Source organism: Marmota flaviventris, chromosome 6, assembly GCF_047511675.1.
Source record: "Marmota flaviventris isolate mMarFla1 chromosome 6, mMarFla1.hap1, whole genome shotgun sequence".
Classification (NCBI taxonomy): Eukaryota; Metazoa; Chordata; class Mammalia; order Rodentia; family Sciuridae; genus Marmota; species Marmota flaviventris.
The window spans coordinates 28,633,126-28,658,197 of NC_092503.1; the positions used below are offsets into that span (position 1 = coordinate 28,633,126).

Sequence of the window (25,072 nt, forward strand, 5' to 3'; positions counted from 1 at the left end):
GACTTCAGGCAAAGAAGGGAGGCTTTCTCTCTGCCAGACTCTCCGGGGTCCCCCAGAGGCCAGTTATCTTGAGGTGTCAGGTGAGGAGTCAACCACGGACTGCAGGAAGCCTAGAAGCTTCCAGGTCTCTGGTCCTGCAAACCCCCAGGAGCTCTCAGGAGAAAAAAAAAAAAAAAAGGAAGCTGAGCACCGCAGAACCAGTTCGCAGCAGCTTCTCTCCAAAGGCCAGGTGGGGGGACACACTGGGATGGAACTGGGCTGATCTTCCGATTGCAGATCAAACAAACACTCTCCCTCCTTCTCCGCACTCCTCCCCCTTCGCTGTCATTTGGTTCTCAGCAAACCTAACAGGGTTTTGGCTTATTAGTCAAATCCCTTTGTAACCTCAGCTGCCCTTCAGCTGGAAGGGAAATAACATCGAATCACATTCCAAAGCTGCGAAAGAAGTGAGTTAGAGAAGCGTCAAGGTCCCCGTGCATATGCATATTGTGGGTCTGTATTGTCTGGACCCACAACTTGGGATGGCTAAAAACCCACTTTCAAATGGAAGCAGTCACTTTCAAGGATATTCACAGGGGGTCTAAGCGGTCTTGAAAAGAAAGGGGAAATGTGTGGAAGATTCACTTTCTGGAGAGAGCGCACTGTGGGCTTAATATCTGGGCCACTGACTACTGTGTCCCCACATGAGAGCAGTTGAATTGAGGACAAACATGGGCCAGTTCTCTTGTTTCCTGAGGCTCGAAGATGAAGGCGCTCACCCTGGAAGCAGAACCAACACAGCAACAAGGGATGCCCCCCGTAGCTTATGTGAAAGGCCCTGGACATAAACGAAAGTGGGGGTGGTATTATGCTTGGCACTTTCCTCAGTAAATTGGGTTTGTGGGAACAATTTGAACTTGAGCATTCACATGGATAGCCCCTGTTTTCTTGGAGGACATTGTAACAACCCTATCTTCCTCTCCTCTCCACATCTCTGCAGTGCAAAGGGCTTTGTTTTGGTTGGCCCTTTATTTTGCTGATGTACAATCTGTTGCTCTTGCTCTACATTCCTTTTGGAGCTGGTTTGATCACACAATCATTTGATGTTTCTTTAGGGGAGCGTGGAGGAGACATGGGGGAGAGGAGAAAGAGCATCATAGAGTGTGTTTTGTTTTCATTGCTCCTACCTCATTTTTTAAAAAGCTTCTGTGATTTTGTTGTATTATTACATTATTTCTCCAAACTTATGGTTAACAAGTTGGATGTTCCACACTGGTAAGTGATTCTTCTCCTTCCTTCCTTCCTTCCTTCCTTCCTTCCTTCCTTCCTTCCTTCCTTCCTTCCTTTTTCTTTCTTTCTTTTCCCTCTGGGTGGAAGAGTATACCAGCAAACTTATTCTCTTTCCAAATACATGAAAAAGGAGCAAAACATTGAAAAAAATCAAAGACACTACTTTTCACAACTTTCATCATTAAAATATTGATCAAACAGCTCTTCCTAATACAACCAGATATTTATACCACCCACTGAGGGAATAATCAGTGATCACTTTATCAGGAAGTGGTGGCATTCTTTATTTCCCTGTTAGCAGATGAAAGGATTCCGCCTCAGTGTGACACATCCGTCACTTCAACCCTTCCAGTCCTATCTTCCCTCTCCATCAGACTGGAGGCACCAAGGCTTTTCAGAATTGAGAGACAATATTTTCTTTAATAAGCACATGTAGGCTGCTGCACTCTATTACCATATTTCCTGAATAATGTTTTAAACTCACTTCTTAGTCACAAACTTCCTTGACATAACAACTGAAGAGTTTCCTAAGTGTTTGACTATTTTTATTTTTGTTCAGTTATTTTGCAATAGCACTTAGCATCAGGATATCCTGACCCTTGGAACAAAGGGGTTAAGAACAAAGAAAACAAATATATGATATAATATATATCACATACGCCAATATTATGAACATGACTCTTCATTGTACAGTTCTTCAAGAGTGAAGTTTTATTTTTTAATCCAAGGATATAAATTTACACTGTATTCTTCATAATATTTTACATATTTCCTTGTAAAATGTGAAGTTATAAGATGTTGGACCATGGAGCATGAAGACATCCTATGGGAGATGAGTTAGGGCTAAGCAAACACTATTTCAAATTTTCATTCCTAAGGAAGAACCTACTTCACTTGAAGGTTTGAAAGTTAAAAATGTTTGCACAATTTAAAAAATTTCCCCCAATGTGGGATCATCTTCATCCCAGAGCAGAAGTGCAAAAATACCACAAGAAAGGTCGTTCTCATGGTATTTCTGGCTCACATAGAAACAGGAAGTACAGGAAATCTTGCGAGAAAGCTTGGCTCAGGAGATTTTGGCTCAACTGCAAGCTCAAAAGAGGGGCAAACTGATGGCTGGAACTTACTGGACTAAAATCTCTGTGTCACATTATTGCTCTGAAAGGTGGTTTTGTTACATTTTGCAGCTGGCATCTCTTAGGCTGTCATCCCTTTAGTCTTGCAGATAGTTACCTTAGAAGAACATGCCTATAAAGCTATAGTTTTTCCTCTGCTTGTGCCATGAGCATCATTCACTTTGATACTGTGTTAGCAGTCTGTGTCACAGGGTATGGGGCAACGGGTGGAGATACTCAGTGCTCAGAGGAGTCATGGGGCAAAGTCTCATCTACCTGACTTGTAAGAACTCTTAAAAATGTTAACATCTGTAATTCACGTGCTACAGTCAGAAAATTTTAGGACGGATTTTCAAAATAACCAAGTTTCTTTTTTTCAGTCATTGTGAGTCAACCTAACATCCCATTAAGAGGAAAATAGAGGAGTTCTCTTCTTGTGTGAAAGAAATGTACTGAGAACTATCAAAGACAAAACAGCTTGTTCCAATGGAAACCTAATTCTAGCAGAAAGATTTCATGCGTGGTTGCAGGTATAAAAGAGAAGAAATTGATAATGCTAAGACAAAAAGAAGAGTGTCCAAGGCATAGTTGATTTGGTCCCTGAATTATTTTGAAGAATCTTTAATGTTCTGATGGCTATGTAAAAATCTCAGACTGTGGGTGCTCCAGTCATTAGACAGATAAGCCTTTTTATGATCTTAAAAATAAAATATTAACAATATTAAGTATATCCAATCATTCTAGAGAATGAACCTTAAAAATGCAAACTTAGAAACTGATATTCATTGCCACCTTATTTTCTTTTTAGTCAATAAATTCTCATAAAACCTCATCTTAATTAAAATCTAATTCAATTATTTTGGAAGTATTTGCTCTTTTAGTCCTCATCTCTTTTCTATCTTTTGGGGAAAAATATCAAACTATTGATGGGACTGTCCTCTCCATCAATTCAGTTCAAATATGAGTGTGTAAACACACACACACACACACACACGTGCACGTGACCACCCTGTTTTCACAGACGCAATTCAAATGCAACTCAAAATGAACAGGGAAGGGAACACAGGTCTTTTAACTTTGTTTAATGTAGTCTAAGTAGAAGAAGCTCAAACAATTTACAGTGTCCTTCAGGAGAAATAGAAATGTAATAGCTTTGGCCTTAGCTAATCTCAAGGAACGGTGCCAGTGAGTAGGGAAAAGGACTGGGTCTGCAGACCAACCATACAAGGCAGTACATATTTCTGTTGTCATGTGGGAAAGGGGGAGAGTGGGTGGGGCAAGATGAGGAAAGATGAGATGGGGGAGGTAAAGGGGTTGAGCTGGCAGATTCATAGTTTGATTTCACAACAGGTATCTAAGCTATACCCAATCACTCTCTTATTCACTTTGCAAGTATGTACTGACTGTGAGGATAACAGCAGCAAGAAGCACTTCCTGTCTTGGTCCCTGGGTTTTTTTTTTCAGGTACCTGGACCTATATAGCTCTGTTGCCTAGATCCTGGCTTTCAGTGTGAATTACATCTGGTCTTCTTCCATTGTTGCTATTATTTTTTGTTTTTCTAAAGAGAGGAACCAGGGTTCCAGCTGGTGTCAGACCTCTACCCTGGCTCTTAGGTATCTTAATCTATGCTAAATTGACTGTTTCTGAGAGTTTTGCCAACTCAAGTGTTGAGATCAAGGTGGTAGGAAGACCTACTTGTCTTTCCTTGGTTCCTCCTTTCTAGTGAACATGGCCTCCTGTTCTTTTCCACATTGCACATAACTCTACAGTGTGTGACCCTGGCCACCTCTGACTGTAGCCTTTGCAGGATTCCAAAACATATCTTCTGATTGTGAAAGATCATAAGTGGTGGTAGAGGACACTTATTCATAATTTCATATTTGAGTGTGTCTACTTTTTATAAAACAGTTGCAACAATAAAATCTCTAAAATAACCCTACATGCCTACTGAGGTTTACAAAAACTGGGTTTCACTACCAAATTTTGCTTAAAACTTAGTGCCTTATCTACAAATGGATATAAGAGCAGAAATCACCTTATCCATTGCACTGGGATCTTATAAGAAGACCAAAATGTGAGCTATTTTAAAACCAAAATGTGCTACAAAATTTAATATTATTATTTTTAAACTATAAGATACCATACTTGACAATTTACCTAAACTCAAATTTTAGCCAGGGATCTATTGGAAATCTTAAAAGTCAAACCCACCCCTTGAAGTCAACATCCCTTTGGAAATTTGCCCTCCTCATGGAGATACAGGCATTGAGGAAATCAAAGATAGGGGTAGCGGGTAGAGGGTATTGGGGAGTGGTCCTTGGGGATAGGGAGTGAGGAATTTAAGAGTGGAAAAGCAGAATAAGGTGGACAAAATTGTTGACCTGTGAACGAGCATAGTTAGATAAAAGATAATGTACGTGTGAACTTACTAGAAATGGCTCACTAAGATAAATATTATTTATAAGTGCATTTTGGAGATGTAACATCTCATGAATTACATCTAGGTTGAAGTCTGCATGATCTTTACTGTGGGTTATTTGGTGCTCCAGTTAATACTGTATAGGTTTTGGCAATGGAGAATTGTGCTTCCGGAAGTCCACAATGATTAATGGGTGTGTCTGATGTTCCTGCTCTGTGTCCTATGCTCTGCTAGGGAGCATGTGTCTTCAGGCTGCCTGCTGGCCTCATTTCCCTAGATAAACTTAAAAGCCTCACATTATTTGTTGGGGTCTTTATTTCTCAAACATTTTTAGAATTTTGATTGCTTATCAATTTGTACATTTAAAAGAAGTATATTGTGCAAAACCAAATATAATGTATAACAAGGGACCCAAAGTCTGAAATATGTTTTTTTTTTCTTGTTTCTTTCTGTACAAGTGAGATGGCTGACTTCTGAAATTTCTCAGGAATTATGCTGGGCTCAGAAGACCCCAACGAATATGGAGGACAGACAATCCACAAAGGGTTGCTGGATGAGGTCTTTTCCTCTTAATATAATAAAAGTAAACAGGCCACTAATAAGATACAGAAAGATTATTGATGCAAACAACATAACAAAATGGAAGTGAAAAAATAATAAGGAATAAAGCCTTCTAACAGGACCTACATTTGCCCTTGGTATTCAACTTACCTTTGTGTGAAAGGATCTCAAAGTCATTTTGAAAGAAGGAAATTTCAACTGCTCCATGTGTATGGAGTATAATCCTGCTGCCTCTTCAAATGATTATTTTTTTCTCTTTTGGTTTTCTCTTATTACCTCCTGGGAGTTATGAATTTCATGAAATATCTATGCCAACAGGTGTCTCTCAGATGCTATTCTGTTTCTCAGATATTAATATGCAAAGAATAACCAGGTAATCCATTAAAATGCAAGATTCTAATTTGGCAGATCTGGGTAGGGACCTGAGACTTTTTAATAAAAAACTGAGACTTTGCATTTCTAACAAGTTCCCAGAGGATGACAAGGGTGTTGATCTGTGACTATATTATGAGTGACAGGCCTAGAGGTCTACCATGTGACAGCTATTTTCTGCTTGTTCTGTATTAGTCATTTATGAAAGAAAATGCAGCAGAAGACCCATTCTTTACAGATACACCTATTAGAATTGAGAACAATTATACTGGCTGGGGTCAAGCACTTTCAAAGGAAATAAACAATCAGAACTGCTATATAAGAACGAGGGCTGTATCAAGGAATATTCATGACATTGAACCACTGCTTGGCTTTTTAGTTTTATTTATTGTTTCCCTTATGGATTAACTTTAAAGATAAGATTGAATATTAAGTGTAAGCCACTGTGGTGAACATATATGATCACTCTTAAAGAACCTTATTACTAAGTTTTTGAAAGTCTGTTCTCATCAAATGTCAAACAAAACTTGGCCAATTTTGCCATCCCTTTTCAGCATTTTCTTGCATCCTGTCACCATTTCCAGAATGGCTGGAGTACAGGAAAGGCTCTGAGGCTTCAATCTTCATCATTGGGATACTCTCACCAAGACCAGCTTCTTCATTTAATTTATTATACATTATGCAAAGTGGTCTTTGGAGGAAGCCTGGTAATCTTTCCCACTGTAATATTCCAGGCATGAATGAATGGTGACCAGATGATTCCACAAAGAAATAAAGATGGGAAAAAGTCTTTCATGGCATTGTAGCCAGTGGCCAATGCTGCTGCTGACTCAGAGAAATGCACCACAATGCCATTTCTCATGTTTTGCCTTAGCAAAACACAGACATACAGAAAGCACAAAAGACAAAATAAACTCTACAACAGGCCACACTTTTTAACAGGTATCTCCTGGAAGTCATGCTGCCCCTCATGCAGTATTTGTGAGGTGCCAAGAGCCAGAGGCATGTGAAATCAGCTGGAAGACGAGGGTAATCAAGAGCATGAGGCTAGAACACCCCCACATTTATATGATTAAAAATTTGTACAGTTAACTAAACAAGAACACTTAGAATAAATGAAAGCATCTGTTGGTAATTGGAAACACAGTTTGTTATATTTTTTTCCCATTGTCTTTCTTGGTTCTCTCTAAGGCTAAATGCTTCGCTATGGTTACAAACACCTATATTCCTGTTATCCAGCGGAACAACTAAAAAAAAACAAGAAAGAGGAAGCTGGAAGATATTGTATTAACGATTAATATACATCATCTTATCATTTCAGATAATTTTAGAAATTGTCCTCTGTGGTGACAGGAGAACTGAGAGTGAAAATAAAGGGAAGGCCATTTAATACAGAGAATATACATCATGCTCTGCAAAGTGTGGTGTGGGGATTCCCAACAAATCATTTTTTGGTTTGATATATAATGTTGCTAGAAGAATAACAGCACTATACCCAAAGAAAGAATGCATAGCACATTGGAATACTTTACAGCATTGATGTGTGTATAATACCTTTGCATCAAAAGATTCTCTACGAATTTCCTTTTGGTAATTTTCTTTTTCACCGCCCCCCCCTTCCCTAGTCAAAATCAAGTGATATTTTGTTCCTTCTGTTCTGTAAATTACCTAAAAAGATTGTGCATCTTTCTGTCTCTAGGATATGGAAACCAACTGGTTCTGTTCTATTTTCTTATTTGAATCTCTGGGTCTTTCTTTGTCTTCCATGTCCCCTTCTTGAATCTATCCTGTGGTCTGCTGGTAAGACTTCTTGCACACCTTGTTCTCTGATATATCTTTGCATTTGACATTGACATTCTCTCACCCACTTAAATGCAAAGTGAAATCTACTGACCTTTGGCTTGCATACATTCTGTATCTTGCTGCTCTTTATGTTTGTATGTCTAAATTAGAGTATCAGGGCTCAACTTCAGAAGTACATCCACAGACTTTTAATCAATGCCTCTTTAATACTGTTACTACTACCCCGACCTTGCCTTCAAACTTTGAGGAGTTGGTTGATTGAACTGTCATTAAGATATTCAACTCTTATTAACCATTAAAGAAACTTCAGTTAAGTCCTGTTTGTCTTTAAATATTGTTGTATTGTGGACTGGACATAACAAAATCATGTCATTTTCAAATATGTAACACATGAAATGTGATGGCAACTACTAAGATTAATTTAACATAAAGAAAATTATTATTTACAAAAACAGTCCCTTTTGTGGGGCATTCAACTTTCAAAAATAGGCTCCCATTCACCAAGTCACTCGAATTTATGTCAAACACACACCCAACATGCCAGATGCACTCAGATACTATGAATGGCAGTGGAATAATGGCCTCTGAAGATGTCCACATCCTAGGACCTTGGAACCTTTAAAGATGTTGGGTTACACAGCAAAGGGAAATTCAAGTAGCTGAAGAAATTGAGGGATTGTTATCAGCTGGTATTCCACTAGGGAGAATGCCTGGATTATCTGAATGGGCCCAGTGTAACCCTGAGAGGTCTTTGTATGAAAGAGAAAGGTAGGAGAATCAGTGGCAGAGGGGTGTGCTATGAGAAGGACTCGGCTTGCTGGCTTTGAAGATAGCAATGTGCCCACAGCCAGCAACAATGGATCCTCCAAAAGATGGAAAAGATGAGAAAATGCAGTTTCCCTTTGAGTTACCAGAAAGAAACACAAAACTGGGGGAACCTTGATTTTGGTCCAGTGGGATCCATTTCAGTTCTTTAGCCTTTAGAACTATAACATAATAAATCTGAGTTCTTTTAAGTTATTTTAAGTTTATGGCAATTTGTTGTAATAACAACAAAAAATGAATATATTATGTTTTTGCTAGGAGTGTCTCCCTTGTTGGGACATCTTTTTCCATTTGTTAAACCCAGATAAAGTCTCATTTGGTTCCCTGCCTCAAAAATAATCTTCTGTTTAAATTAAGCAGTACATCTTATCCATTTTATTTATCGGCAATGCAACTTTATTTCTACCAGTATTTTCCCCTGGTGCTCTGGCCTGTCTTTTAATGTAGACTTTCGAAGTTACTTTGTAACTTGAATTATAGTGATGTACCCTTTATTCATTCATTAGCTACCTATTATTGAGCCTGCTCCATACCAAGTGTTCAATATATAAAATACTTGATTCTTGACCTGGAAATTGTTTACAATTTTAGTCGAGAGACAGACATAAGCACAACTAATTATAAAGTACAGTGAATTGTAGTGTTATACTATAAAGGTGGATATAATAAGTCTCGATTAGTGTTTGCTATTATAATGATGATAATTAACTTTTTTCATTAAATGTTTCTCCATAGCATGAAACTAAGACAATGCCTTAGAAATTGCTACTTGAGCTTTTAAAAATTATGTGCAATGTACTATGACATCAAATCTGTACATAGCCAGGAAAATATATTTTTACTGATTTTTTTATTTAATAGAATTTTTAAATGTTTAATGATTTAAAAACTTCTAAAGTATTCTTACTTTTTTTCTTAGGTGAGTTGATATTATTTTCCTAGCCAACTGTCGGCTTAAGAAAAGTTCTTTTCCCAACAGAGCAAAGAAAGAGGAATCAACACTGCTTGTGTTTTAAGGGAGTTTAGAGATACATGATTTCTATAAGAACATGCCTTGGTCAGCTTGGGTTGCAATATTAAAATACCATTGGCTGAATGGTTTAAAAACATAAATTAATTGTTCATAATTCTGGAGGCTAGACAAAGGTCAGGGTACCAAAGGTCAGGGTCAGGTTTTGGTGAGGCTTCCTCGCTTGCCTTTCTGCTGTTCCCTCACATGCCAGAGAAAGAGAGGAAGCAAGTTCTCTGGTGACTCTTCTGACAAGGGTGCTAATTACTTCTTGAAGGTCCCATCTCCAGTACCATTGCATTGGATTAAGTTTTAAACATATGAATTTTGGGGGGACACAAGCATTTGGTTGGTAGCATATATTGTTTTCTAATTCTGTCAATAGTAAAGCATGATCTGGACAGCAAAGCTTTGGGTTCCCACAGACCTGAGTGCAGACACTACCTCTGTATGCTTATTTACCAGACACAGTGCTAAGCTTTTCAACTATACAAAATTTCTCATTTAATCCTTACAAGAATTTGAAAGAGGTAGATACAACATGAAAGTAACTTGCTGGAGATTCAGATCCTATGAAGCTTCCAAGGGTGATAATAACCTTTTAATACTATGCTATACTGTGTGTGGTTGCAATAGTGTATAAAACAATAGGAACCATGCTTAATTTATAGCTTAACTGTATCTGGTTGTATCATTAAACTAAAAAGTGAGATGGGATATAAAAGAAAGAATAATGGTGACACCCCAGCATCTTTTTCTAAAGCTGTTATGGCTTGGATATGAGGTGTCCCTTCAAAGCTCCTGTGTTAATACAGGAATGCTCAGAGGTGAGATCACTGAATTGTGTGAGATGTAACATAAACAATACCCCCTGGTTTGAATGGACTGACTGTGTAGTAACTGCACGCAGGTGGGATGTAGCTGGAGGATTTGAGTCACTGGGGGTGTGACCTGGAAAGGTTCACCTCCCTTTGGCCCCACACCCTTTTCTCCCTCTTTTTTGCTTTCTGGCCACCATGAGCTGAGCATTGCTTTCCATCACACCCTTCCACCATGATGTTCTGCCTCACCTTGGGCCCAGAACAATGGACTTGCCTGACTAGAGACTAAACCTCTGGAACAATGAGCCAAAACAAACCTTTACTTCTTAGAGTTGTTCTCATTGGGTATTCTGGTCACAGCATCGCAAAGCTGACTAACATAGGTATTCTTCATGGCAGGATTACCTTGTGTTCCTCAAGTCAAAATCACACCTTCATTGTCACTATGGTCATGAATGTTACCATCAGGGTGGACTTCAGAACCTTGCCAGAGCCCTCATCAAAGAAAGTGCTGAAGGAAGTCTTCCTCTCTCAGCATGACCAAAGAGAAATAATATGTTATGCATGGACATTTAAAAAAATTAAATGAATGTATCTGGTCTCCGTTCAGTAATGGAGTGGTTTCTTCAAATCAAACCCTACATTATCTATGACTTTATTCCTTAGGAGACACAAACTTGATTGACCCATACCATCGCTGTGATTGCCATTGCTGCACACTGTAACTACTGGGGTTAGTGATGGAAGACCATCAGAGTTGTTTTTATGTTATGTAAATAAAATTGCAGCAGCAACTTTGCTGCCTCTGACCTTAATTCCTGGGTCTGAAGAACCAAAGAATGATGACGTGGAATTGGTGAATGGCATCCACAGACTTTCCCAAGATATAGAACAGATATTTTCCTTTTGGAGCCATTGAGTAAGGCAGCTTATAATATCTCAGTGCCAGCTGCATCTGTGTTTTCTAAACAGCTTGACCAGAAATGGAAAGAAAAAGAGCCTTAAATGTTTCCAAGTGTTAAGGAAATGACTTGGTTCACTTTTTGCATGGACAACATTACTTGTGGGGAATTTGGATCTGGCCCCCAGCTGATGTCTGTCCTGGGGTAGAAGATGCATAGACGAAGCTGAAGACAGTCATGTGTCCAGTGGAACAGATGTGTTTGCTGCCTCAGTTACTTTCTTTGGTTTTACAGGGTAAATCTGATTACTAAGGAACTTATATTTACAGACTTTTTTACTGGGCAAGTATAAATCTATAAAGTCGCCATCACTTTTATGATACTCCTTCCTTTTAAAGGTGTTGCAGAATGATCGAAGGGCTTGACTCTTTAAGTGATATGCCTAATGGAAGGAAAAAATAAATCCTGGGGCAAATCGATCTGACATTCAAAAGCTTCAACAACTTTTTGAATTCTTTCTTCCTGTCCCCAATAATAATTTACTAATACACTCATTTATCACTTGAGTTAATAGTAAAAACTCTAAATTTTCACCTAACTCAATCTAATTAAGCCTAATTATTTCATTTGTTGCTCTATACATACTAAACACAATTTATGCTTTGTTTTATTTAGCATTTGATTATATTCTGTACGTTCTGTATTTCATCTTTATGATATTAGATTTTATGAGTTCAGGTATTTGTTTCTTTGATATCTTCCTTATAGCACCCCCTAAAGTAGTCTAGATTACAGTGTATGCTGAATTAGCACAGAGAGCTCTGTGTGGGATAGCCACAGCATTTTTGGGAAACCTCAGAAGGGTTACTTGGTGTTGCAAAATCCAGACTCCTTTTGACCTAAACCATATTTTGGTTTTCTTGAAATTATTGAAGGGTTAGAACTTTTCCCCATTAACATGGTTGGTAAAGTCACGTTTTCCCCCAAGAGCACAACGTGCAAATAAAAGAGATTGGTATGAAAATCTACTTGGGGTTTTACCCCTTTGGTTCATCATTCTTATTTCTAACCTCTTGGTCAAACATGCCACTTCCACCTATTTTCCTCAACCTGGCATTTCTTGGGGGCTTTTGGGAAAAGTATTCAGAAACAAAAGAAAATGTACCAAAACAAGACTGCTTTTACTCTCCAGTAGAAAAAGGCGGTTGAATAAAAGAGTTTTGGGGGCAATTAAGTGGATTAAATGAGAGCACAAGTGGGAAGCACACAGGACAAGGCCAGGCACTAAGTAGGTATTCAATAAAATCCAGCTATTATGGTCTCTTCCAAGTTACCTGTCTCTTCTCTATGGAGTTGGTATCAATGGCCCCTTCAGCCCTATATGCCACTAGTAGAACCAGCAGGTGTGGGATGAAGGTGACATATGAAAGGGAAAAGATAGGAGAGATGAATGTAAGAAAAAATAAAGAGTGTATGTTTGTTACAAAGTGGTCAAGGAGCTAAACGAAAGACAAGATAAAGATTAAAAGAAAATAAAGAGAAAGGAAGAGTACAGATTTCCACTAACAATGATCTGGAAGTTTATCCCAAGACATGGAGGAGATAGGCTGCTGGCTCCTTGGCCTCCATATTGGTCTACTGCTGTCTCTTTACCTCATATTCTAACTTTTTATTTATTTATTATTTATTGGTACTAGGATTGAACTCAGGGGCACTCAACCACTGAGCCACATCCCCAGCCCCATTTTGTATTTTATTAGAGACAGGGTCTCACTGAGTTGCTTAGCCCCTTGCCATTGCTGAGGCTGGCTTTGAACTCACGATTCTCCTGTCTCAGCCTCCCAAGCCACTGGGATTACAGGTGTGCGCCATGACGCCCATCTTTCATGTTCTAACTTTTATCACGTGTTACAGGTCATCTGGAAGGCCCTCCAGATCCAATTTTACAAACTATAGTCTGAAATTATTATTTTCATTTCTATAGTGTGATCTAAATAGCCACTAACTGTGAAAATTGATTTAGTTTCTCCCTAAAACTCTGTAAATCCGTTGTAACATGCTATAACAACATTTTTTAGAAATGCTATTTTTTTTTCTAGCTCTCCTTCCAAGGATGCAGTTAGTGAATTATCAAGGGCTTTCTTGGTGAGGCATTGTCATCTATAAGCTGGCCTCTTAAGGACATTGCAAGAAGCCTGGTCCTGGCTGGTAAACAAAGCACTTTGGAAACTCCTTACCTTTTCAGGCCTTAAGAACATTATTTAGGGCATTAAAGTAGCAATTTTCTAAATGATGTGCTTGTGGCCTGAAAAAAGTAATGCAACTCCAGAAAGCCTCCCCCCCCCCCCCAGGGGGTGGCCATGGAATGACTGCTATAATGAGAGAACTCAGAAGTTTCCTTTAAGAGTGTTAGTTGATTTGGGCACGGGGAGAAATTGTAGAAGCTGACAGTGTCAAAGAAAAGCAAGAAATGATTTTCTTTTTTGTTAGGAGAAGGATTGAAAATGAAAGGTGCTCTGTCCAAGGGGCAGAGGAAGCCAGTGTTTCTGTTATGGAAGAGATCATAATGGCTGGATTTTTTCTGAACTGTCATTTCTCAGCCCTTCTGATGAAGAGTGGAGAAAGAGTGTTGGTGAGGTTAGTGTGGGTGTGGACTGGGGGACAATCAGGAGATCTGGCGGTCTCTATTACATCAAGGATTCAGATAGAATTGATCCTAGGGCTCCTAGGACTCTGCCAGGTCTCAAAGGTAAGATTCCAGTTTAGGGGGTCCTAGGAAGTCCCTGAGCTTGTCAAAGTGGCAGTGTCCTGCTTTGTGGACAATGTCTTGGATCTTTTGCACTAAGAGAAGAGTCTGAGCCAAGTGTGATGTTACTAGTTTAACTGCCAACCAGAGCAGGTTATTCATCAGGTATAGCAGGTGCCTGTTCACTGCATGAATGACCATGTACCTCGAATAGCCTCACATGAATCCGAAAAACAAACCCATGATCCGAGGAACAAACAAGAGTCTCAGAAAGCAGTGACCTGATGGAAACTTGGCCAGCATGGAACTGCACTAATAAGTAGCTATCTGGGGGGAAAAAAAGGCTTCAGACTCCCCTGGCACAGGAGTAAGATGAAAGAGTGGGAAAGACCCTAATGAATGAACTAGGTTACTATTCTGAAAGATGAAGATGGGCAGAGTGACAGGGACTCCATAAGCAAAGGAGAGGGTGGCATGAAATGAGATTTCAGTCCAGACAATGTTGGGCTGTGGAGACTAGAAAATGTTTTTGGATGTCCTTCCTGTGTGATGACAAGCCATTAGAAGGTTTCAGAAGAAGAGTGACATAATTTAATATAGTTTTCACAAGACCACACTGGTAGCTCTGTGGAGAAGGGATTGTATATGAGCAAGAGTTGAAACAGAAATTAACCAAGAGGCTAATAAAATTCAAGAAAGAATGACGGCTTAGTTAGAGCAGTAGCAGTGAAACCAATGGAAAAATAAACAGTTTCAGAAAATATTCTGGAGGTGGGGTTTCTAGATGGTATCCATGGATTGGTGGGTGAAGAACAGAGAGCTGCTGGGGTCTAATGTTATTTGTGGGGATGGTAAGAAATATATTCAGATATATTTAATAAAAGAGTTGGTTGGATAATGTAAGTTTGGGATGACTTTTAGATACCAAGTAGATATCAGGTAGGGAGTCTGAGTATGGAGTATAGAGGAAAAGTCAGTCCTTATATAATTATTTGGAAAGTTTTTAAATAAAAGCAAATAAACATCAAGCTAGTTCAGTCCGGACTCAGCAACTCCAAATCAATTCTTAGAGAATTAGGCATGAAGCATGAAGGATAAAGAATGGGAAAGAGCTATACCTCTACTCTTAGAAACTATTTCTAAAGGGGAGGCAGGTTAAAAATCATACTGTTGATAAAATGTGGTAAGTGGAGATAAATGTGGTGATATAGGACATATAAAGAAAGCTTCACTAACTAGTTATGCCTGGAATTGTCAGGGACTGTAGAGACAAGAGGTGACCTGAAAGTCATTGGATAGGAACAGTTTTCTTGTAACTCCCTTCCTCTTAGTATGGGTGCTTACTTAGAGATCGTAGTGAGCAGATGGGGTTGGTTGCAGAAGTGTTAAATGGACAAAAAGTAATTTTTCAGCCTTTAGAGGCCCTGTTCTTAAGCAAGGCAACAGTAACCCTGGGACTCAGCAGTTTGCTATGTGAAGAGTGGTTTGCTTGTGATCAGTAGTCTCCTGCCTTAGGGACATGGAATGATGATAAGGAATCAAGGCCCGGGAGAATCTTCCTTCAGTATATTTAAAGGTTATATTACTATCTATTTCAATATATTAGGTGGTTTAATTTATTCATCTACAAGTATTTAAAACATAAATATGTATATGCATGCATGTGTCTAAGTAAAATATTAAAATATTTAGCTGTGATAAGATTATATAGGTCATCAAAAATGTTCAATTCTTTGTTTGAACTTTAATTCTATCAACTCAGCTAGACAGTGAAGCAAGAGAGTAGAACAGGACTCTCCAGAAATCATTCCTCCTTCCACTGTAGAAACATCAATTTGAACAGCTATCCACATGCAAAAATACCTTCTTAAGAGCTCAAGAAATCAGGTGAGAGACCCCAATGCCTGGTCAAAGCACAATAATAGGAAATGATGCATTGAGGAGGGTGATTATAAAACTCATTGAAATAATATTGTTACTCTTTGTTGAACAGACACTCCAATTAATTGTGGTTAATAAAAAAAGAAAAAGGAACAAAACCATATTCGGTGGTGCCTGAATATCACAGGGTCAACTCTAATATATCATCAACTTGGTGGCTACGACTTTTCTTTCTCTTCTTCACTTCTTAGTTGAACTACTAAGTTGTCAACCATTCAATTCCTTTATTACTTATTCTAACTATTTGTAAAATTAAAAATACTTTTTTCAGGGAATTAATTTCATACTTATTTGAAACAATGGAATTCTTACAAAGCACCTGTAATTTACCAGAAGAGAATTAGTTAAATGTCCTTTCCTTGAATCACTTTACTTGTTGAACCATTTATTCCAAAGCAAAATCATCTATTAACCTCAGAAGCAGGTCAGTTTTAATAAAGTGCTGTGCATTTCTCTAGTGTTTACTTTCAGGATTATATTTTAAAGATTCCACTTCTTTGTATACCTATTGATTCCTTTGAATTGTATAAAAGCAGAAATTGTGTTTTTATGAAAGTGGAGACTGAGCTGGGTGGATGGCTTTGAGAGGTGGGGAGAAAGAAAGCCAGGCACACACTGCCAGGAGTTAGGGATACTGGGTCAGAAAAAAGTGAACCCATAGGTCAAGCCCATATTCAGAGGATTAATGATGCAGTATCACCAAAAATTTTTAAGTAAGAATTTGGCTTTTGAGATATATACCTTCAACTAAATATCTTAAGAAACATTGGAACCTTGTGAGACTTCTTTATGGTGATTTATGAGTTCATATTTTGGGGGGATAAAAATCATACATCATTTTTATTGTTAAATCATAAAGAGGTAACAAAAATCAAAGCAAAAATTACAGGGTAAGGCTTAACAAAACAACGAGGAGCATCAAAGGAAGCGAAAATTGCCCTGTATTAGGCACAAGGCAACATGAATTAATGAACAAGGGAAGGGTGAAGATAGAACAGTGAGCATATGCTGAAGATACTAGGGGAGAGGGTCTGGTGAAATTTTGATATTAGGCAAGCACCTAGGTAAAGAATAATGGGATAAGATTTCTAAACCCCACTATGGGCTTAAGAGTCATCATCACCAGGGCTGGGGATGTGGCTCAAGCAGTAACGTGCTCACCTGGCATGCCTGGGGTGCCGGGTTCGATCCTCAGCATCACATAAAAATAAAATAAAAATGTTGTGTCCACTGAAAACTGAAAAATAAATATTAAAAAAATTCTCTCTCTCTTTAAAAAAAAGTCATCATCACCATTGGTGCTGTCTCTGTCATTCTCTCCTTCCTCTGCCTCTTTTTCATGATCCTTGATCAAAGCCAGCTGGTCATCCCCTCTGTCTTCATTATCATCATCATCCAGTAGGTCCTCTTCCTCAGCAGAGGCATCTGCACCCCACGCAGACTCCATCTTCACATTAATTTCATCTTTCTTCAGGGAACTGCTGCTCTGCTCCTCCTCTAACTTATCATTCTTCATCTCTACTGCTTGTTTGCTCTGCTCCTTTTCAATTTTTTTCCAGGTTTTCCAGAAAATAGTTGGGTCAGCTCCTTCATAATGGCCTGAAGGTTATCTCCTTTCAACTTTCCAGACTTGGAAGAGGATCTCCGTTGTCCACTCTAAGAATTGAAGCCACTTTTGCCCCTTCTGGAGGTGTTCCTGATACATGCTGGCGTTTAGAGGGCACTACAGCCTTAGCAATAGGAGGAGGAGGAGGAGGAGGAACTCGTGCTAGGTGACTGTACATCCTGTCGTAATAATCACGTTGAAAGTCATAGTCCAGGTCAGAAGAGGAGCTGAGTAGAGGGCACAGAGAAGAATGTTCTGATATTGATCTGTTCATCTCCACTGCAGATTGGTTCACACCTGCTTTTCCTCTGTTCACTTTGGGCTCTGCAGCCAGATTGATATCTAAAACGTGGCCAGCAATCATTCTGCCATCCTCTCCTGCTACAGCAGCCCGGTCATTTCTCTCATTAACATACTGGTCAAAGGCAAAGTCTTGATGGATGCAACAACCCACAATTTTGCCATACTTGGAGAAGATTGCTTCCACATCAGACTTCTTGATCACCAAAGCGTTGAGATTCCCAATGAATACACGGGAGTTCATGCAGCATGGATCTATCTTGTTGGTAACATTGCTAGCATCGTGTTTGATAAGGTTCCTCATAAAGGTGGAAAGAATGTAGCTGAAGATCAAAAAAGTCTCACTCAAGCAAAGTTCCACTAACTTATATATTTCAAGTGATTTGTAACTAGGAGTGCAGAGGGAGAAGAGATTCGATTCTGAATCTCCTACACTGAGATTCTATGTGAAGATGCCCACCATGGCTGCAACCACTTAGCATTTGACCACAAAATGGCCAAGTTCATATTTTTTTATTTGAATTGCTTGTGATGCATGTTATTTTAATTGTTCAGAGTGTTTCAAGATTCTCCTTAGACTTCGAATGTCATGATGGCTCTGACACAGGCTGAATGTTAGTCTTCTTTTTCTGGACTGCACTGGGTTTAAGATAGTTTGCAATGTTGAAGAGTTGATCTCATTTCTAGTCAGGTTAATCATAATGTCCAGGTGTTAAAACAAGTGGATGATATTTATATTTTTAGCCAAGATCACCCAGGGGAAGGGTAACTCAACCCCCAGGGCCCTCAGGAAAAGTCAAATCAAAAAGGAAAATCAGTTTGTCTTTCAAGTTAAATTTTGTCTGGCTCTCATTTATAGGCTGCCCAAGGCCAGACAGGTCTCTGAGCACGGGTGGGGAGGTGTCTCCTGATTTATGTTGAATTCAGTAACCTGCAGCCTGGGACTGAATACATTCTGTTTCATTATTCTGCCCTGTCAGTCATACTGAAATGAGATTTAAATGATTTGTTCCATGTTGCATGAAAAGCTAGACATAAAAGTCAGGAAAAAAACTATGACTTTTTAAAGCCCAAATTAGTATTTAATACTGTTGAAATTTTCCCTGAGCTATCTTATTCACTGCCATCGTAGTCTCTGATTTCCTAGGGCCATGAAACTAATGTTTGTAATGTTGAAATAGAACACATTTGGCCAACAGTGCTTGAGGTAAGAATACCTAGGAGTGTGTGTGTTTGTGTGTTTCCAGAAAATGTGTTAATGTTCTTCTTGACTATAGGTAGGTTAAAATTTTAACGGTGAAATGTAAAGTTGCTGACTCCTTCTGAAGCCAACCAAGAGTACATTTACCATATAACCAGAGATACTTGGGTACTTAATTGTATGCAGCACCTTCCTTTGGTATAACTTTGATTGCCCAATTCAAAAAGTTACATAAGATAGAAAAAAGCCCATCAAATCCAAAGGTTAACATTTATGTGCTTAAGTTACTGATAAAGAACTTAATTTTATCATAAGGTGATTTTACTAGTGATTTTTTTCCCACCAGTATTTCCTATTTAAGACACTGCACCTGAAAAAAGAATATTTGGGTGAAATTAGTTTTGTATGTGAAATGTGTAAAATACTTCTGTTTCAATAACTTTATGATGAGTATAAAAATCTATGCTCAGGGACTCTTTTGTATGTTTCGTACTATTTGCTCCTATGCTAAGTGGCTCCAGGCTGCTATGGTTTTCAGTTTGATGCCAGCATTTGGCAGGTTTTCAGGTCACTTTTACTGTTTTCAAGGCAACGGGTTGTAGCAACCAGTTCCTACCTTCAACTGGATTGCTTTGAATCTTGTAGAGTCTGTGTAAGTAGACAGCCGGTTGGTTAACTATATCTTTGAAGTGCATTGTTCTTGTAAATAAGTAGGCTTAGAGTTAGCTGTTTCTCAGCTACTAGATCTAATTTAGAAATTATACTAGCTATATCTAGAAGAGTTTCTCTCAGAATACTCAGATGAGGACTGGAGTTACTTTGTCCCCCAGCCCCTTTAGAAGTCTTTTAGTTTACTTCTGGCTCTCTGTTCTGTTCCAGAGATTGAACCCCCACAAAGCTCTGCCTAAACTTGGGTAGAGGTATAGCACAAGGAAGTGGCCAGGCCAGGAACTCTGAAGTGAGTCTGTTGCAATTCTGGTTTTGGCATCGTCCTGCTGTGTGACATTGGGTAGGTTACCTCACCTCTTATTCCTTATTTAATCAACTGGAAAATGAGATGAAAGTAAACACTCCCCAGAGTTATCATGAGGATGAAGTGAAGGGTGTGGTACAATGACACCTACTATTTATCAAACACTTATTATGTGCCAGGTACATATTTAGTGTTCATAAATGGCAGTTTTTGCCTCTGTGTCCTTATTGGTTAGATTTTTATGTAATGAGTCTACTCGTTTCTACAGTATTTGAAAAAAATGTGTAAGCCCACACATTTTTTTTTTCAAATACTGTAGAAAATAACAAGAAGGTCAAAGGGAATAATCAGAAAGAACCTACCATGTATAGATGATGGGTTAGACATTTTACCAATGTTGTATCATCTAATCCTCTCAGAACCCTCTGTAATAGAGTCTATTTTCCTCATTGTATATATGAGAAAAATAAAGGCCCAGATAGATTGTTTTTTTTATTTTTCTGCATATCAGAAAAAGCAGCAAGATGAAGAGAACAAATTTATGACGATTGAGACGTTAATAATATAGTTAATTTTTTCTTGTTTATTAGAAAAATATAAATCATGTTTTCTTTTTTGGAATTAAAATAATGGAGTTAAAATAGAAATACTAAATTTAAAATAGAGATACTAAATTTAAAAATAGAGATACTAAATTCATCTCATTCTGCTTCACGTAGAGGTTCTCATAGATCACTGCATGAGTTAAAGGCTAAATTACTTTGTTTCAATCATAATACACACTGAGGCTTGTTTTTGCTGCCAAAACTGTTCTTTGGTTTAGAAAATTTCCCCTAGGTCATTTAGAAGTATTCCCAGAAAAGATGAAAATGCCAAAAACCTGGTCAAAAATTTTTTTTGAGTATTGCACCAAGAATGGAAAGAATCCGGGAATCAAGAATGTATATTTATCTGGTCACAAGGAGAATAGGGGTTATCCGAATACTGCGGACTTTTCTTCCACAGCTGATCATTTCCCCCTCTTTCTCTTAACTTCATGTATTGTGTGATCAATCTTCCTACCTTTCTCTTATTTTCAAAGCTCTGATTTATTCTCTGGAGGAACAGGCACTTGAGAAACATTTCTTTTTGGGCTTCACCTTTACAAAGGAAGGTGCAAATTAGATGCAGGAAATTTATAATTCTATTTCCATCTTTAAAAAGAAATATCACTCAGGCATTGGTCTGCTCTGTCACCTTGAATCAGAAAACAGCTCCATCTGGTTTATTTAGTTTTTGATAGCTCACACTTCAAAGGAAAGCAAGGGTTATATCCGCTGACAATTGTGTAGCCTGTGCAAGCAAAAATAAAATTCTCTCCTGACCCCTGCAGTGATCAGTGTATATATCCTGAAGCAGGAGAGATCTGATGACGTCTGTAGTGGTTTGCTGACTCCCAGCAGGCTTGAGTTTTCAGTCTTGACTCAGGAAAAAAAAAAAAATCTTACCAGCTTCTAGCAAAATTGTGCCCAAGAAAAGATACACAAATACAGTGAAATTGACTCTGGTGCTAGTTTTGGTCTTAACATTATGTGAGTGTGTCTGTTGGCACACACATGTGCAGGCACACACACACACACGTATGTGTCTTAGCTTCAACATCCACCTTTGATGTAAACTTTTGGAATCCCTTGTAGCTCTAATTTTGTGTTTAGGCTTTCAGGAACAATTCTGACAGCAACTTCCCACAGGCAATTGGCTTAACCATCTATGGATATCCATATGTACTCCCCAGGGACAGATTTGGTTCTTAATTCATGGAAAAATTACAGAGGACTAATATGTTTCATGTATTAACATTTCAAAGAGTCAGGCTTTGAACAGAGATACAGATCACCAATACTTAATTTTGCCCATAAGTTTTATTCTACCTACTTTCAAAATAACCCCAGTTCTATTTCTAGCCCTGCCTCAGTTATGCAACTGCTGTCTGCTTTGGAAGCCCCATCTGCAATATAGGGATGATAATCCTTTCCACCTACATCATGTCACAGTGGTGTTTTAAGAATAATGAATAGAGGGATGACTGCATGAGCCCCAAGCTTTTTGAAATACAACAGGCTTATAACAGGGCTAAAAGTGACACATTAGATAGAGTTCTATAAAAACTTATAAACTAAAAGTTTCTTAAAAACTATGTAATTAAAATTAATTGAAAAATGAACAAAATATATATGTAGATATCTACACACAAACAGTAATAATTTGCCCAAATTATTTACATATTTATAATGGAATATTTCCACAGAAAAGCTTAAATATAACATCATGAATATTTTGTACAAGTTAAAATTGACAATGGTTATCACTAATGGTAGTATTGTCAATGATTTCATTTTCTTTTATTAGCTTTCCTATATAATCCAAGTTTCCTAAAATGAATATATAGTCCTTCCAAAATTAAAAAAATTGCAATAAATATATTTTGAAAAACTAACCAGATGAGACAGAAATCATATATACAGAAGATAAAGTTCAGCTCCTTGGGGAAAATTCTTTTAAACTCTAAAAGAATAAGGTTGGGGTGAGACATGAATGAAATAAATGAGTTGTTCCAATTTACCGCCAGTCTAAGAGTATTTGGGTTGGAACCCAGTTTGCAATTGTAAGAACAGCTCAGAGAGAACCTATCATTAAGAAGAAGAGCCAAGTCTTTTGTATTTGTCCACAGGTTTGTACAATATGTTAGTATCTGGTTAGATGCTGTTAGATCTAGTCTTGTCTATTCAATTTGGCACACTACTGAGTGCCAATAAAAATGATGTATTCATAAAGTCCCAAAGGAAGATTCTAATAAGTAAGTTAACCCTACTCTTTACTACTCCTTTAACCTTAGATTTCTTCAAGTTCTTCTAATATGCTGCAAACTTTTTCAGCTCCAGGTCTTCTCACACCCTCTTTATCTTTCCAGAACACTCTTTTCACAAAGCTAATTTCTACACATATTTTAGGAAAGATTTTGGCGCTTCTCTCTTCCACAAATCATATTCTTGTTGCCAAGACAAAGTTTAATGGCTTCCCATGTGCTACTGTGACCATCCATATCCACTCCTGACAGCGTACTTGTCTACGACCTCTGGTATGAGCACCTGGGAGCAGAGAACTTTGTGCCTCACACACAGTAAGTAGAACACACTGGGTAAGAACTACTGTGTCTTCTCACAGTTCAAAAACGCTCCAAGCCACAGGTTATGAGAAGAAAGAAGAAAACCCTAGTCCTGGCCATTGTCATTATGCATGTGTTTTTCTCTTGTAAAAAATGATGAAAAGAGGAAGAAATTTTTAACATTTATTAGGAAGAAACTTTAATTTAATGTATTGCATAATTTACTTAGTCAAATTTGTTATTCATAAAAAAATACCTTGGCTTGCCTTGGAGAAATGACTACATACACATTGGAATTTTAAAATAAAAAAGATGAAAAAGATTTCTTTTCCCTCTGACTATTGTAATTCTCAAAGGCAAACATTTGTGTTAGTTCTACACATGTTACATCAAAGATAACATGATTTGTGCTTCTTCTTTGAAAAATATCCTACAGCTGTGAGCCATTAGCTTTTGTCTTGCTCTTTTGTTATATTGGATGAGTTCCTTGAATGCTTTATGTCTCCATATTTCTAACTGTGGAATGGGGCTACTTCTGCTCTCCATAGTGAAAGGTAATGTTTAGGAAAAAAAATCATGCTAGAATTAGATGTTTGCTATTAATTAAAATGGAGAATTTGCTTTTGCATTATAGTTTATTGTCAGAGTACTCTCTTTAATTAAAGGAATTATATCCTTTTTTCTTTGTTTTTTTCAGTTATATATGACAATAGAATGTATTTTGACATATTGTGTATACATGGAATACAATGTCCCATTTTTCTTATATGTTAAATGACCTCATATATATTTAAATTATATAAATATTTCTTTCTCAATTCCCAGCTAAAATAATTGAACTGCTAAAAACATGTTGTTATTGCAAATACTCACAATAGAATGGAAAAGATATAAAACATAATGTTTTTCACTCTCTAATTTTTCTATATCATGACTCTGAATCTACACTCAGCCCTCTGTACCTGCTGACTCTGCATCTGTGAATTCAACCAACTGTGGATCAAAAACATTTAAAAATCATTGTACTGGTATTGAACATACACAGATTTTTTTTTCTTGACATTGTTCTCTAAATAATACAGTATAACAACTATTTATATAGCATTTATGTTTAATAAGTAATCTAAAGATGATTTGGAGTATACAGGAGCATGTGTACAGGTTATTTGCAAATACTATGGCATTTTATATGAGGGACTTGAGCATCAGTGGACTTTTTTATTTGTAGGGGGTCCTGGAATTCACTCTGATGGCTATACTTATGAATAAATGTATTAATAAAATGAATTAGGACAAAATGAACAGACTTACTTAAGTTTGTCTGGCTCCATCAGACTAGGCTGGCTTGACATGTCCACCTCCAAAAGAGTCTTGATTTCTCTTGTTATTTAGACATTGCTGATCAGGGGTACAATCTAGAACTCAGTGTGGGGCCATAACCAGGTCAATAGAGAGCTACCAAGCAGGACCCCAGCACGAAGGGAGCCTTAGGACAATGTTAACCCTGAATAGTAATTTTGCTGGCAGGGTTACTCCTGAACAGTCACATAGTGGGGCATCTAATCTGCAGGCAGAGGGCTGGGAAAGGAGTGGACTCTCTCTGCTGGGAGAGAGGAGGGAAGTGGCATGACTTAAAGAAGGTAAAACAGGGAAATCAAAGGGTTTGCTCAAGTACTTTTTAGGCATATTTTTCCTTTATTAAATTGTCACAATTGTGTTCTTGACTGGGAATTGTATCTTCCAACTCCTGAAGTCGGCATACACAAATCAAAGCTCCTAAAATGATGAATACGGAGGAGATGTATAACCGTATTCTAAATCATTCTTATTTCCCCAAAACTCAATTCCCCCAATTCAAAACTCAAATCCCCCAATTCAAAACTTACATTCCTAAATTCATTACATACCCACAAATCTGACAACAGATGTCTGCACATCCTGTGATTTTTAAGCTCAACCACTGTGGATAATGTTAGAAAAGAGATCCCATTGAAACTGTCTTATCAGGTTAGAGATGCTTCTCTGCTGCAACCAGTAAGCCTCAGACACATACAAAATGGTGC

General features: G+C 37.9%; 1 protein-coding gene and 1 pseudogene across 1 annotated transcript in view; both read right to left on the minus strand.

Moving 5' to 3' along the window:
* Positions 1 to 25,072, minus strand: part of Pde7b (phosphodiesterase 7B) — a 318,242-nt gene that overhangs the window by 140,846 nt on the left and 152,324 nt on the right. The gene's annotated exons all lie outside the window — the stretch shown is intronic.
* LOC114095257 (heterogeneous nuclear ribonucleoproteins C1/C2 pseudogene) lies at positions 526 to 17,994 on the minus strand (annotated as a pseudogene).